The 16,114-nt window shown below is 41.6% G+C and overlaps 1 protein-coding gene across 2 annotated transcripts in view; it reads left to right on the top strand.

Annotated features, from left to right (window-relative positions):
* The window catches only part of CUNH10orf90 (chromosome unknown C10orf90 homolog), a 226,362-nt gene that overhangs the window by 111,572 nt on the left and 98,676 nt on the right, over positions 1-16,114 (top strand). The gene's annotated exons all lie outside the window — the stretch shown is intronic.

Raw genomic sequence — 16,114 nt, forward strand, 5'->3', positions numbered from 1 at the left:
CTACACATTAGCTGCTCTTTACACATCGGAAATATGTGTTTTTCCAATGGTCTTAGGCGACCCCTGTGAAAGGGTCATTCGACCCCCAAAGGGGTCACAACCCACAGGTTGAGAACCACTGCGTTAGACACTAGTTTGAACGTATGCTGGGGATCATTATGAAAAGTGTTTTCTGATCTACCTATAATTTGGGGGTCTTCATTTCTGGTGATTCTTCCTACCGGTTAAAGCTAAATTCAAGGAATTCAGCCACTTTGTACAATGTGCTGGATTAGTAGGGGGTTAAATCCAACAAGGCGCATGCCACCTCATGGACTTATCTCTTTAATTTACTATTTGAATTGTTATTGAGGGCTGTGAACATAACTATCATTATAGTTCCAATGCTGGACCTTCTCGTCTCAGCTAATGCAGGTGCAGAGTCACGTGCAACACCTGTGGCCACCCATCACCTCCTCCTACCCAATCAAAGAGTGCAAAGGCCTCTAAATGAGCAGTGGAGTGGATGGGATACAGTTGCCGCTGTATGAGAGAGCAGTGTCTCTCCTGTCAGAGCTCGAGGAGTGTAGCGATAGCTGTACTCCCGAAGTTCCATAAAACTTTCAGCTGTAAATAAAAGGGATACGTCCACAAGGTGGCATGCACCTTGCTGGACTTAACTCATAGCATTCCAGCACATTTTACAAAATGGCTGAACTCCAGAAGTTCAGCTTTAAGGGTCGCACTGGTGATGTGTGGATGTCCCAATACAGGATTCCGGACCACAGGTGGTGTTCACCTGCTGGGGCTTATTGCTAGCACAGATTCATTCATGGACATATAGGGACTTTACTATATTGCATTTAATGTTGTGTTTATGCACTTTATTTCAGTGCTGTCTTGGGATGTATTTGCATTCATAATTTATTAGTGTTATGTGTGTTTTTGGATATATGTGCAGCTTGCAGGGAAGAACAGATTGCCTTAGGTGCAAAAAATGTTAGCTAAATGTTATCTAAAACGCATATGCATTGATGTGTGTTGGCTTATTGGTATTGAGCAGCACCATATGTTGCATTATTGAGCAGTACTTCAATGCACAGATTTAAGTGCAGCCTAAAGTCTGATGTGTAGCCTTGGCCTATGTTCCTAGGCTCCTGAACAGTCAGAATAAAGCTACAGTCCACACAGTACAAAAAACAATAATAAGATCCTGAAATCCAACCCATTGTCCCTCAGAAAGCTCTTCTCAATGTGACTGCAAGAGATCATGGGGAAATTATACAAAATGTCAATTAACAGTGCACATATAGCCAGTCATGTGAACCCAAAGCATAGTCATACCCAGGCTTGGACTAGTACAAAAAATAGGCCGGGCCAATGTAGACTGAGCAGCCAATTTTTCCTAGGACCCGGAGGGGTGCGGTGGTATGTGTTGGGGGGCAGTTGGTAATGGGATAGTCACAAAGTTTGTCCTCCACACTGTAATGTAAAAGGGCACTATGATATAAAGGGGACTGCACAGTAAAGGGGCACTGTAATGATTACAGTGCCCTTTACAGTGCAATCCCCTTTATATCACAGTGCCCCTAGCTATGACAGCCCCCTCACCTCAGTGCCCCTTGCAGTCATGCCCCCCCTTTTCTCTCTAATGACTGTGCCCCCTTTTACTCTCTGCCTTCCTTGCACAATCCTACCTTCGGCCTGTCTGTCCTCTCCAGGGTCTCCAGGGCCGAAGATATCATCCTATCAACAGGGCAGAGGGTGGGAGGAGCTGCAGATCTGGATCATATTAACAAGTGGCGGATTACCCGCTTGTTATTATGAAAAGACTCCCGCTCTCTGTGCAGATCTCCAGCCCCTCCTGCCCCCTTCTTGGCTGATAGGATGACATTGTTGTCCGCGATTGCCACTTACTTCCCGCTGAGCGGCCTGGTCATCAACAGGCCACAGACTGGTACCGTTCTGTGGCCCGGGGGTTGGGGACCCCAGCATTAGCCATTGGCCAGTCTGGGCCTGGTCATACCAAATAAAATCAAGCTATCTATGTGTCCTTCATTGTGGGAAAAAAAAATACAATGCTAATTATATACAAATACTGACCATTATAGAGTTGCCCCGTGGCTATAGACTTTTATTATGACTGTCCACCACCCTCCCTTCACTTTGGTAATCACTTGCTTGGGAATTGGGAATTGTCATGTGGCCCCTGCCCACATAGCTTTTCACACCCAATACAAAATCATATGTGCAGTTATTGGGAGCTGTCATATGACCCCTACACACAGCTTTCTTCCCTAATGCACAGGAACTGGGAGTTGCCATGTCATGCTCATTCTGAGGGACCAAGATGGCGACTCCTGTAGCAGTACCTTATGGATGGTCCTAAACAGATAATTATACAGTATTAACCATAGGCCCTGATGAGTAAACCAAGGCATGCTGTATACATTTAATATGCTCTACAACCAGGTACAGGTTTGCTTTCAGTTAAATCAAATAGCTTTTGAATTATTAGCACAGCGGCATTGGGCAGAACTAGCCTGCTTACTGATCCTGGAGAAATAAAGGTTAACAATGGGTTACTGCACTGTGCCTTTTATTTGGAATAAGCCTGTTTGTGTAAAGAATGATGCTTTCCCCATACTGTAACATATTAAAGGGAAAAAAGCTGTAAGCTAAAGGCTATACATTTTATTGACAAGCAAGAAGGTTCTTCTGACTGTGAGTAATAGAATAATGTGAAGTGCTGCACTTGCACCTGCTCCTCTTGTACTTGCCACAGAATGAACACACACAAGATTGACAGCCACTCCCGGGATGCACCTTCCTTGTTCAACAAGCTAAGATTTCTCTTTTAATCTGTGATCACAGTTGATGGTTATGCACAACTCCATCATCCATCATTCATGGGTAAAAAAACAAACTTTCTTGGTACACCATACCATGTCGCAAAATAAGATACCTATATGAGAAACCTTAAACAGAAACTGATTTTCCATGAAGTTTAGGCTGCATGCTAGCTCTCTGGTGATAGAACTATACCTCCATTTAACTCAATCTAGAATGTAGCCTAGGAGTCTAAAACTTCCTATACAAGCATTTTCTTTCATGCCAGATTGCTTTTTAAAATATATGTAAACCCTCACCTTAAGCAACCCATTCAGTTTAAAATCGAAATGAAAGGCAAAACGTGTGTGTGTATACATATAAAAAACATTATAAATACCTTTTTTTTTCCTTTTTTTTATAAGTGATCACATACCCTCTGTTCTTAGTTGGGGAGGAGAAACAGCAGAACACTGGTCTTCCCAGTGAATGGCTGTGCAGGGAGGGTGTGTCAACACAAGTCTAATCATTGGTTGAGAGAAAGTTGAGTTCCCAGCACAGCCAGAAACCTGACCACAATGTGCTCTCATGCCTAGTGTGGTCAGGTTTTAATTGGAAAGCAGAGGGACTGGCAGGAAAATCAGGTATTTCACACAAAGGAAGCAATGCAAAGATAACAGGATACTTTTTCATACAAGTACATGGTACAGAAGGCACATACCAAGAATATGAAATGTTTGTTGGGTAGGTGCAGTGTGGTGCAGCGCCAGCAAATACACAGAGGCCCGGAATGCAGTAACCAAATATTGCAGAACTTGTAACAGTAAAAGAGCGCAGCAGGGAAGGCCACCTGGCCAGGAATGGAGCTCTCCTCCAGAACAACTCCCTGCCTCTAGTGACAGACGGGTATGATCATCCTACACTAGCCGCTTCACAAATGCATGCCAAAACCTTGTGGCAGGGACTCCAGAAGACTGCGTGACCTAAGATGGCCACCACGCACAACTGGATGCAGCGTAGCAAACGCTGCTTCAGGGGACCATGGAAATCATGGATAAACCCAGTTTCTCTTGAGGTCCCACTGCAGCTGCACTGCTGCTCTGGATGAAAGCCACCTACAGTGGAGAAACTAGACTGCACCTGCCTACATGTTGGAGTAACATATTCTTTAGGTGCAACCAGGGGTGGATTGACAACTCATGGGCTCCCCCGGGCAATAGGGGATCATGGGGCCCCGTGTCCTTGCCCAAACTCAAAAGCCTATGAAAAAGGTACCAGGGGCATCTCATGGGGCAGTGCCCCTCGGGCAGTGCCCGAATTTCCAAATGGTCAGTCCGCCCCTGGGTGCAACTCAGGTTAAAGTTATTTTCAGAGTTTTGGATATCGTGAGGAGGTACTTGGACCTCTTTCAGGTTTTTATTGCTGTCTGTGTTCCAGTTGGGTACTTTACCCTCACTTTCTGTTCAAGTGACTATACGGGAAATAAGGGGGTATCTCAGTGGTAGAGTACAGACCACAGTAAAAAAAAACTGACAGAGGTTCTAATTTTTTTAAGTGCTGTCTGTGACTCTTTTAGAGAGATTCTACTCATTTCCTGTCCCAGTATCCATGCAGGAAGTAAGCAAAAATCTTCATAGCAGGCACGAAGGAAGCAGTAAAAACCTCACAGAAGTTGGAAACCTTTCCTACTCTGATCAGTTTCCTCTGGCATCAAGGTCCTCTCTGTGCTGCATGATTTCACTGTGGAGCCTGCATGCTTTTGGTGCAGTGTGTATGCGTAGAACCCTTCTAGTCAGGCTGCTAGGCAGATTTTGTTTTTTTTTTATTTAGCTCCTCCGTACACAGTAGAGCAGTTGTTGATTGCTTTTGGCTGTTCTGGATCTCACCAGCTGCAGGCTTGATTGCTCTCCCATGTCTTCCAGAGGCTTCTGGAACATAGAGGGTTGGGCAAGAGAAATCCCTGCTAGAATAGGAAGGTGTGCCCAGAAGATGGCCGGAGAGGCATATAAATAGTCTGAGATTTAGAGCAGCAGGGCTCTTCCTCTTCCCCTTGTTGTATGGAATCCACCCGTCTATGTGGGGGTGGGAAGGGGTTACTACCCCCACCTGGAGCTGGTATTCTGATTTCAGCAGCCATTCATCAAGGTCCCAGCTCTAGCAGAGCTGGGAGACCCATTTCTTAGAATCCCTTTTGGAGCTAGTCAAGGGATTCCTCGCTTGGGAACCTGGTCTGGGGAGCTCACTGAAGAGTGCCTGGTGGAAGTTAGAAGGAGTTTCACTGTCCTGTGGCATTGCAAGCATTGACCTCTCTCTCCCTTACTAAAGAGTGTCTGTTGGATACTAGAAGGAGGCATCTGGTGATCCTGTGACATTATGAGTACTGAGCTGAGCTCACGGTCCTAGTGACTGGCTGCTGTATCCCCTGGGTTGATAAAACAGTAGTATTGCTGCATGGGATAGCTTCTAAGAAGGGGCTCAATCTCTTCCAGCCCTGCTTGTTCCTGTATAAAGACTGCTCAGACAGATTTGGTAAAATGTGTCCTCCTATAAATATTTAGTGAATCTGTTGTATGTCATACTACCCTACACCCCATCCAATTTCCTCAACAGTAAAACACCTAAAAGACATCCCCTAGGTTGAATATTGAGCCAGAGTGAATAGATTGTCACTGTGTGCCTGGCTGCCTCTGCACTGACTTTGGGGAAGTATTAGTAAATTTACAGCGGCCCCCATGGGGGTAGCATTACATTTGCATTAAAATTTGGAATTTTGACAGGCCAATAAGATATCAACCACACAAGAGGTGCACTGTGCTTAACAAGTCAGCAGACTCATAGACCAGATTATCATCTGTGAATGGCGGTAATACAAAAAAATTACTCTGGTGCATTGCAGTGCCATTCATTTTAGATGGCACCTCAAAGCTCCTAGTGTTTGCACCACAAAGCGTTGTAGTGTTTTGCTTTAAAATGAAAGGTGCAAAACATGGTAAAGCAATGTGAAATCCTGAATCCGACCAAATAATTACTTTGTAACCAGCAGCAGTAAAGCCCATCCATTGTATAGCAGGAAGCACAGTCTGTGTATATATAATATATACTGTATAATGACTTTTTCAAAAAGTGAGACATTTATTGATAACCGTTTAGAACTATGAGATTTTATAATTACCCTTTACAAAAATATATACGCCTGGAAGTCCCCGCCCCTCCCGTTGTGCTCTGTCACGTGGTTTACAGGCGCCGACGATCTGCATCTACCATTTCTGGGGTACCTGGAACCAGGAGGGGGACCCCTGCCTGCCTATCTTTTGGAACGAAAGGGCTCTATATACCTGGAGGTACTGCACCCAAGGCCGATGTCAGTATTTGAGAGGGATGGTCCATGTGTCCTTAGGATCTGCATGTCTGGCTGGTCATCTGCATAAGAGTGCACAAAGGCGCATTTAAAATGTGCGGTCGGTGAGTGCGCATTTTTTCTATCAGATACCAGTCACCTTTATAAGGAGGAAGACCTTCATACACCTATGGTCACTTAATTGTGGAAGGACTTTATGAACTATTTTATTTGTATTCATTTTAGCATGTTCTTTTTTTAATTAATACACCAGCGCTGCACTATATATTATTATATACGCAATTATATACAGTATAAACACATGCATATATGCACATAGGTAGTAAACACTGTACATTCTCTCCAGAGTCCATTTATAAGGTCCATGCACACCTATGCAGTTTGCTTTTTGTCCATTTTGCAGTGCTTTTCGCGGTTTGTTTTGTGGTTTTCTACACACGTTTGATGTGTTTTTACTGCATTTTTTTCAGCCCCTTTTTTTTTAAATGGAATTTTTTTTGCTGGGCAGAATACAAATGCAGCAAAAATGCACTACCATACATTTCAGCAGATTCTCCATTGAACTCTATTGTAGCAAAAACACTGCTTTTGCTTTTAAAAAAAAGTCCTTGATCATTTCCAAAAATGCAGCAGCTCAAAAAAGCATAGATGTGAACATGTTCCATAGGAAACCATGTTAAATGGACTGTAGTGTGTTTCTGCAAAAAGCATTGGTGTGAACGGAGCCTTAGACTACTGTATTGCACAAATTACCGCAACATGTGCAACACACAGCTTTATGTGTGGTGTATCTGCAACACACTGCTATGTGTATGGTGCTGTGTTGTGTCTTGTATTCTGAAAGGCAATCCAACACACAGTACATTAATGGCTAATGCTCAACTAAGTTCATAATGTTCTTTGTGGTGCATTGCACTAGGGAAAAAAAGGCCATGAATGTTTTGTGGTCCGCCGTAGTACATTAGCAGCCCATTCATAAAGAATGTTGTTTCCAGGCACATGCTGCTATATGCAAATTGTACACAAGTACAAAAGCAGCCATAAAAGTGGTGATTTCTATTTTACAGCATGCTGTATATGTAACGCTTTTGTGGTAATTTGTGAAAATTGTGCCATATGGCCGAGCTTTGTAAATCCCAGGACTGGATGGACAAATATAAATTCTTTAACAGGTAAAATAGCTCCCATATGTGTATTTTATATGAATATTTAGCTGTTTGCTTAGAGTTAAGCTACCATTCACCTGGCATTCATAGGGTCAAATCTCCAAAAACTCTGAAAATAAGGGAGAATTGGCAGGTGTGTCGGTATGTCTTTTTGTAGTGCCATCTCCTTGATAGCTAATCACAGCCTTTGTGAGATTGATTACATGTGTCCTGCACTATTAAAATGTTTAATCTAAACAAGTGACAATCCATCTGCATAGTCCCTATACAGGTTAGCATAGTAACAGTCACAGGCACAAGAATTATTCACACAGGACTGACAAACTTGTCTTTTCTACTGATCACAAATCTCAAAGAACTGCAAAACACAATAAAACAGAAACAAAATTAGGTGGATAAATCCAAGAGATAACTTGGGCTGAAACATGTTGGCTAGTAAAACAGCAGCAAATGGTAATACAGGCATAGCAAATTATAGCCATTGAAATGGTACAATATACAGTATATGGTCATGCTAAACCTTTCTAAATCACATGGAGGTTTATACAAGCAGTTAATGTTAGTCAAAGGTTTGTGTGTGATATATATATATATATATATATATATATACAGTTGCAAGAAAAAGTATGGCTGCAACAGCACAGAATACGCCTTCTGGAGTGGCCCTGTCAGAGTCCTGACCTCAACCCGATTGAAATGCTGTGGCATGACCTTAAGAGAGCGATTCACACCAGACATCCCAAGAATATTGCTACACTGAAACAGTTTTGTGAAGAGGAGTGGTCCAAAATTACTCCGGATCGTTGTGCAGGTCTGATCTGCAACTACAGGAAACGTTTGGTTGAGGTTATTGCTGCCAAAGGAGGGTCAACCAATTATGAAGTCCAAAGGTTCACATACTTTTTCCTCCCTGCACTGTGAATGTTTACATATTATGTGCAATTAAACCATGGCAACATCTAATGTTTGTGTAGTATTATGTTCAGCAGACTGTGTTCTTCTATTGTTGTGACTTAGATGACGTTCAGAGCACATTTTATGCCCAATTCATGCAAAACTCCACGTAATCCCAAGGGGTTCACATACTTTTTCTTGCAACTGTATATATATATATATATATATATATATATATATATATATATAAAACTATATACACTCACCAGCCACTTTATTAGGTACACCTGTTCAAGTGCTTGGTAACACAAATTGCTAGTCAGCCAATCACATGGAAAAAACTCAATGCATTTAGGCATCTAGACATGATGAGGACAACTTTCTGAAGTTCAAACCAAGCATCAGAATGAAGAAAGAGGATTTAAGTGACTTTGTACATGGCATGGTTGTTGGTGCCAGACAACCTGGTCTGAGTATTTCAAAAACTGCTGATCTACTGGGATTTTCACACACAACCATCTCTAGGGTTTACGGAGAATGGTCTGAAAAAGAGAAAATATCCAGTAAGCAGCAATTGTGTGGACAAAAATGCCTTGTTGATGTCAGAGGTTTGAGGAGAATTGGCAGATTGGTTGCTGTGACATTCAAATGGGAGGGTCAGAATTTGGCGTAAAAAACCCTAAAATTGCGCCTGTGTCCATATATATTTGGACACGGCACAATATTAGTTTTTTTCAGGTATTTACCAAAACATATTCAAGCTATAGTTATATAATGGATATGGGCTGAAAGTGCACACTTACAGCTCTTATCCATTACAGCTCTTAAGAATAGCCATCTCCCCTTTTTCAAGGGACCAAAAGTAATTGGACAATTGAATCAAAAGCTATTTCATGGCCAGGTGTGGGCTACGCACTCATTATTTCTTCATCAATTAAGCAGGTAAAAGGTCTGGAGTTAATTCAAAGTGTGGTATTTGCATTTGGAATCTATTGTTGTGAACCTCCATCATGCGTTCAAAGGAGCTGTCTATGCAAGTGAAACAGGCCATTGTAAGGCTTCAAAAATGAAACAAATTCATCAAAGAGATAGCAGCAACATTAGGAGTGGTCAAATGAACAGTTTGGTACATTATGAGGAAAGAAGAGCGCACTGGTGAGCTCAGCAACATAAAAAGACATGGATGTCCATGGAAGACAACAGTGGTGAATGATCGCAGGATCCTCTCTTTGGTAAATAAAAACCCATTCACAACATCCAGACAAATGAAGGACACTCTCCAGGAGGTGGGTGTATCATTGTCAAAGTCTACAATCAAGAGAAGACTTCATGAGAGCAAATACAGAAGGTTCACTACAAGGTGAAAACCATTTATAAGCCTGAATAATAGAAAAGCCAGATTAGGCTTTGCCAAAAAGATCTAAAAAAGCCAGACCAGTTCTGGAAAAGCATTCTTTGGATGGATGAAACTAAGATTAATCTGTACCAGAATGACGGAAATAAAAAAGTGTGGAGAAGGCTTGGAACAGCTCATGATCCAAAGTACACAACATCATCTGTAAAACAGGGTGGAGGCAGGGTGATGTCATGGGCATGCATAGCTTCCAGTGGCACTGGGTCATTGGTGTTTATTGATGATGTGACAGAACACAGAAGCAGCTGGATGAATTCTCCAGTGTTTAGAGATATACTGTCAGCCAACATTCAGCCAAATGCAGCAAAGCTGATTGGACGGCGCTTCACAGTACAGATGGACAATGATCCAAAACACACTGCAAAAGCAACCCAGGAGCTTTTGAAGAAAAAGAAGTGGAATATTCTGCAATGGCCGAGTCAATCACCTGATCTCAACCCAATTGAGCATGCATTTCACTTGCTGAAAGCAAAACTAAAGGCAGACTGACCCACAAACAAAGAATAACTGAAGACAGATGCAGTTAGAGCCTGGCAAAGCATCAGAAAGGAAGAAACCCAGTCTTTGGTAATGTTCATGGGTTCCAGACTCCAGGCAGTCATTACCAGTAAAGGATTCTCAGCAAAATATTACAAATTAACATTTTATTTATAATTATATTCATTTGTCCAATTACATTTGAGCCCCTGAAAATGGAGGAACTGTGTATAAAAATTGTTGCAGTTCCTAAAATTTGTACTTGATATTTATGTTCAACCCCTTGAATTAAAGCTGAAAGTCTGCACTTCAAATTCATTTGGATTGTTTTGTTTTAATTTTGTCTGGTGGCTTCCAGAGCCAAAAGTATGAAAATTGTGCCTGTGTCCAAATATATATGGACCTAACTGTATACTATATTGCCAAAAGTGTTGGGACACCCCTCAAAATCATTGTGTTCCAATCACCTCCATGGCCACAGGCGTGTAAAATCAAGCACCTAGGCATGCAGACTGTTTCTTAAAACATTTGTGAAAGAATGGGTTGCTCTCAGGAGCTCAGTGAATTCAAGCGTGGTACTGTGATAGGTTGCGTCCAGTGCAATAAGTCCATCCATTAAATTTCCTTGCTACGGTCAACTGTTAGTGGTATTATAACAAAGTGGAAGCAACTGGGAACAACAGCAACTCAGCCACCATGTGGTAGGCCATGTAAAATGACAGAGCGGGGTCAGTGCATGCTGAAGCACACAGTGCGCAGAAGTCAATAGCTAAAGACCTCAAAACTTTGCGTGACCTTCAGATTAGCACAACAGTGCATAGAAAGCTTCATGGAATCAGATTACATGGCTGAGCAGCTGCATCAAAGCCTTACATCACCAAGTGCATTGCAAAACGTCAGATGCAGTGGTTTAAAGCATGCCGCCACTGGACTCTAGAGCGGTGGAGATGTGTTCTCTGGATTGATGAATCACGTTCCTCTGGCAATCCAATGGACGTGTCTGGGTTTGCCGGTTTCCAGGAGAATGGTATTTGTCTGACTGCATTGTGTCAAGCGTAAAGTTTGGTTGAGGTGGGATTATGGTGTGGGGTTGTTATTCAGCGGTTGGGCTTGGCCCCCTAGTTCCAGTGAAGGGAACTCTTTAGGTGTCAACATACCAAGACATTTTGGACAATTTCATGCTCCCAACTTTGTGTGAAGAGTTTGGGGATGACCCTTCCTGTTCCAACATCACTGCACACCAGTGCACAAAGCAAAGTTCATAGAGACATGGATAAGCAAGTTTGGGGTGGAGGAACTTGAGTCCTGACCTCAACCTGATAAAACACTTTTAGGATGAATTAGAGCAGAGACAGAGAGCCAGGCCTTCTTGTCCGGCATCAGTGCCTGACCTCACAAATGCACTTCTGCAAGAATGGTCAAACATTCCCATAGACACCCTCCTAAACCTTGTGGACAGCCTTCCCAGGAAAGTTGAAGCTGTTATAGCTGCAAAGGGTGGGACAACTCAATATTGAATCCTACGGACTAAGACTGGGATGCCATTAAAGTTCATGTGTGTGTAAAGGCAGGCCGACCAATACTTTTGGCAACATAGTGTGTGTGTGTGTATGTATGTATGTGTGTATATACAGTCAGGTCCATAAATATTGGGACATCAACACAATTCTAACATTTATGGTTCTATATACCACCACAATGGATTTGAAATGAAACAAACAAGATGTGCTTTAACTGCAGACTGTCAGCTTTAATTTGAGGGTATTTACATCCAAATCAGGAGAACGGTGTAGGAATTACAACAGTTTGCATATGTGCCTCCCACTTGTTAAGGGACCAAAAGTAATGGGACAGAATAATAATCATAAATCAAACTTTCACTTTTTAATACTCGGTTGCAAATCCTTTGCAGTCAATTACAGCCTGAAGTCTGGAACGCATAGACATCACCAGACGCTGGGTTTCATCTCTGGTGATGCTCTGCCAGGCCTCTACTGCAACTGTCTTCAGTTTCTGCTTGTTCTTGGGGCATTTTCCCTTCAGTTTTGTCTTCAGCAAGTGAAATGCATGCTCAATCGGATTCAGGTCAGGTGATTGACTTGGCCATTGCATAACATTCCACTTCTTTCCCTTAAAAAACTCTTTGGTTGCTTTTGCAGTCTGCTTTGGGTCATTGTGCATCTGCACTGTGAAGTGGCGTCCAATGAGTTCTGAAGCATTTGGCTGAATATGAGCAGATAATATTGCCCGAAACACTTCAGAATTCATCCTGCTGCTTTTGTCAGCAGTCACATCATCAATAAATACAAGAGAACCAGTTCCATTGGCAGCCATACATGCCCACGCCATGACACTACCACCACCATGCTTCACTGATGAGGTGGTATGCTTAGGATCATGAGCAGTTTCTTTCCTTCTCCATACTCTTCTCTTCCCATCACTCTGGTACAAGTTGATCTTGGTCTCATCTGTCCATAGAATGTTGTTCCAGAACTGTGAAGGCTTTTTTAGATGTCGTTTAGCAAACTCTAATCTGGCCTTCCTGTTTTTGAGGCTGATCAATGGTTTACATCTTGTGGTGAACCCTCTGTATTCACTCTGGTGAAGTCTTCTCTTGATTGTTGACTTTGACACACATACACCTACCTCCTGGAGAGTGTTCTTGATCTGGCCAACTGTTGTGAAGGGTGTTTTCTTCACCAGGGAAAGAATTCTTCGGTCATCCACCACAGTTGTTTTCCATGGTCTTCCGGGTCTTTTGGTGTTGCTGAGCTCACCGGTGCGTTCCTTCTTTTTAAGAATGTTCAAACAGTTGTTTTGGCCACGCCTAATGTTTTTGCTATCTCTCTGATGGGTTTGTTTTGTTTTTTTAGCCTAATGATGGCTTGCTTCACTGATAGTGACAGCTCTTTGGATCTCATCTTGAGAGTTGACAGCAACAGATTCCAAATGCAAATAGCACACTTGAAATGAACTCTGGATCTTTTATCTGCACATTGTAATTGGGATAATGAGGGAATAACACACACCTGGCCATGGAACAGCTGAGAAGCCAATTGTCCCATTACTTTTGGTCCCTTAACAAGTGGGAGGCACATATGCAAACTGTTGTAATTCCTACACCGTTCACCTGATTTGGATGTAAACAGCCTCGAATTAAAGCTGACAGTCTGCAGTTAAAGCACATCTTGTTTGTTTCATTTCAAATCCATTGTGGTGGTGTATAGAGCCAAAAATGTTAGAATTGTGTCGGTGTCCCAATATTTATGAACCTGACTGTATATATATTTTTATTTTTTTTTAAATAACCAGTTCAGTGGAGAGCATCCAAGATATATACATCTCTATCAGAAGACATGGAGGACTGTCTCTGAATGATCAGGTCTATTTTTACCACAACAGCTGCCATCTAATACTTCACAGACACCTTTGTTTTGCTAATAGCTGAACCTGCTGGCTGCAAGTGGGAAATATAAAATATTAATGTAACTTACTCTATAATAATAAGGAAAATATTTTCAGAAGGAAAAACCTTTTAGATAAGCCTTATGCAGGCCATAGATGGGGAGAAAAACGGCCGATTTTTCGTCCGAAAATAAAACCGGCCGATTATCTTATCGTTAGTGGACGATTTTGTCGGCCGTTTTTCGTGTATTTTGGACTTTCAGATTATCGGTGATGTTGGAAAATTTTCGAAAAACGCCCGACTTTATCCTCATTGATGGTCAAAAACGAACGATCGTTTTCCGAAAAAGGATCACAAAGGTCACAAAATGACATCATTTCCCGTTATAGGTTACTCATTAATCGGCCGATTTTCGTAATAATTGGTGGTCAGGTAAGTTTTTTAGACCGACCGATAGTTCGTTAATCGGCCGAAAATCTGCCGTTTTTCTCCCCATCTATGGCCTGCATTAGTGACTTGGAGAGTTTATACCCTAAAGCATTATGTTTTAACTGATTTTTATTGGGCTGCCAGTAGCTAATTAGGAGAACTGAGTTTACCATATTTTCACCTATGTAGGCATGTGTGTATGCAGTGAAATTGTATCTATGGTAAAAAAAAACCTAAAATCATATATACATTTCCACCCTGTGTTTCATTTAATTCTAGAAATCACAAACCATTTGGGTGCTGGTGACCATAATAAGGCATTGTGGCTTGTTGAGGCTATGTCCACAGCTGCTCGATTAACCTTAGGAGACGTGTGAAAGAAGTAATGACTGATAATGAGCTCTATTGGTGTAAATCCAGAATCAGATGTAATCATGACCGGTAGAACTAAACGGAATGGAACTAATAGTAACAATCACTTTTTTGTATCTTGGACAACTTTGTTACTATTAGTGCCATTCTGTTTGGTTCTACCCGTCACAATTACATCTGATTCTGGCTTTACACCAATAGAGCTCATTATCAGTCATTGTTTTTTGCTCACTCCTATTAATTTGAATGGTCTTGGAAGTCTGTAAATTTTCTTTGTGGAGATCCTCACACATTTACTTCCTTCAGTTCTGTGACACGTAGTCACTATGTCCTGTGAGTAGGCACTGCTGTGTCACACATTTCACAGAGCCTGCCTTCTGAACTACAGGAAATGCTGAGATGAGGGGATTTAGGAGGTGGAGTCAGCACACTTGGAGACAGCAAGGACAACTTGATTAGCAAAAATAACTATTGTTTGTTTTGTTATGACAATACCAATGTTTAAAAATAAATGTGTATGCTGTGACCATAGATCTCCTTTAAATTGACTCTGTGATTAGAGAAATTTTGGAGTTGCCATTGCTTAGAAAAATGCTTGTTGGCTTGTTGCATGGCTGTGCTTGGCATTGATACATTTTGATTCACAAACCCCAAAAAGTATCCTAGTACTTGAGTGTCTTGAAAATATCAGAATTGATTATCTCTATACTTGTCTGAGATTGGGGAATAAGAATACTTTGCAGATAATGCACCAGCATGTCAGCCAACTAACATTGTCAGAAGGAATGGTCAGCAATGGCAACCTCCGTGATTCTCTACTAACAAGTTTCCTTTAATCAAAAATGTCCAAGCTCCTACTATTCATATACTAATTTTAGCAATAATAACCATTTTAGAGTACTAAATCTTTCATAGTTTTGTGTATTGTTTGAATACTGCAATCTTTTGCACCAGTGGATTGCACACAAAGCTAAAAAACACACAGTACACCTACACACCATGTACATTACCTAATGGTACAGCCGGAGTGTGGTGTGAATTCTGTTCAACAGAGCCTTCTCCAATAGCTACGTTAATGTGGAATGGTAAGTGGAGCTGTTCCAAATTCACACATAATTTATTGCCCCCTAAAGTCTGGTACACAATTTAGTTTTTTTTTTTCCTTTCAACCCAGTGGACTGATCGGATGCTGGTTTTCCAGCATGTCCTTTCGACAAAAGCCAGTCCTTAGACCAGCTTCTGTCAGAAGGACAGCTGTATACTTAGTCTTAATGCTGATCCTGTCGATATTCAGACCGTGTGTACCCAGCTTAAGGCATGCTAAACTTTTTTCTTTCTTTCTTTCTTTCTTTCTTTCTTTCTTTCTTTCTTTCTTTCTTTCTTTCTTTCTTTCTTTCTTTCTTTCTTTCTTTCTTTCTTTCTTTCCTTTCTTTCTTTCTTTCTTTCTTTCTTTCTTCAAAAAGTATTGTGCACACAAGTGTCAAATTGGGACACAGATTTCCCATGTCTTTCAAATGGATCCAGATACTTAGTGTGGATACGGGATGAGCCAAATGACCATTCAGTGAAGTATTAACTTTACTAGAAGCTAAACATGTTAAAATGGCAAAACACTGCAACATTTGTGGGAGCTAACACCACTGTCCTCATCCCTTGGTACTGACACAGGTGGGTGACCCTTCAGGTGCTGTGTGTACATAAAGAAAACCTGATTAGTCTAGTCTATATCAACACAATTCGTACCCTCATCTACTAATATGATTTATATCTGACTTGAAAGCCTATCTCAG

The sequence above is a fragment of the Staurois parvus genome, unplaced genomic scaffold, assembly GCF_062004578.1.
Source record: "Staurois parvus isolate SC_StPar_1 unplaced genomic scaffold, SC_StPar_1.0 ptg000009l, whole genome shotgun sequence".
In the NCBI taxonomy this organism is placed as follows: domain Eukaryota; kingdom Metazoa; phylum Chordata; class Amphibia; order Anura; family Ranidae; genus Staurois; species Staurois parvus.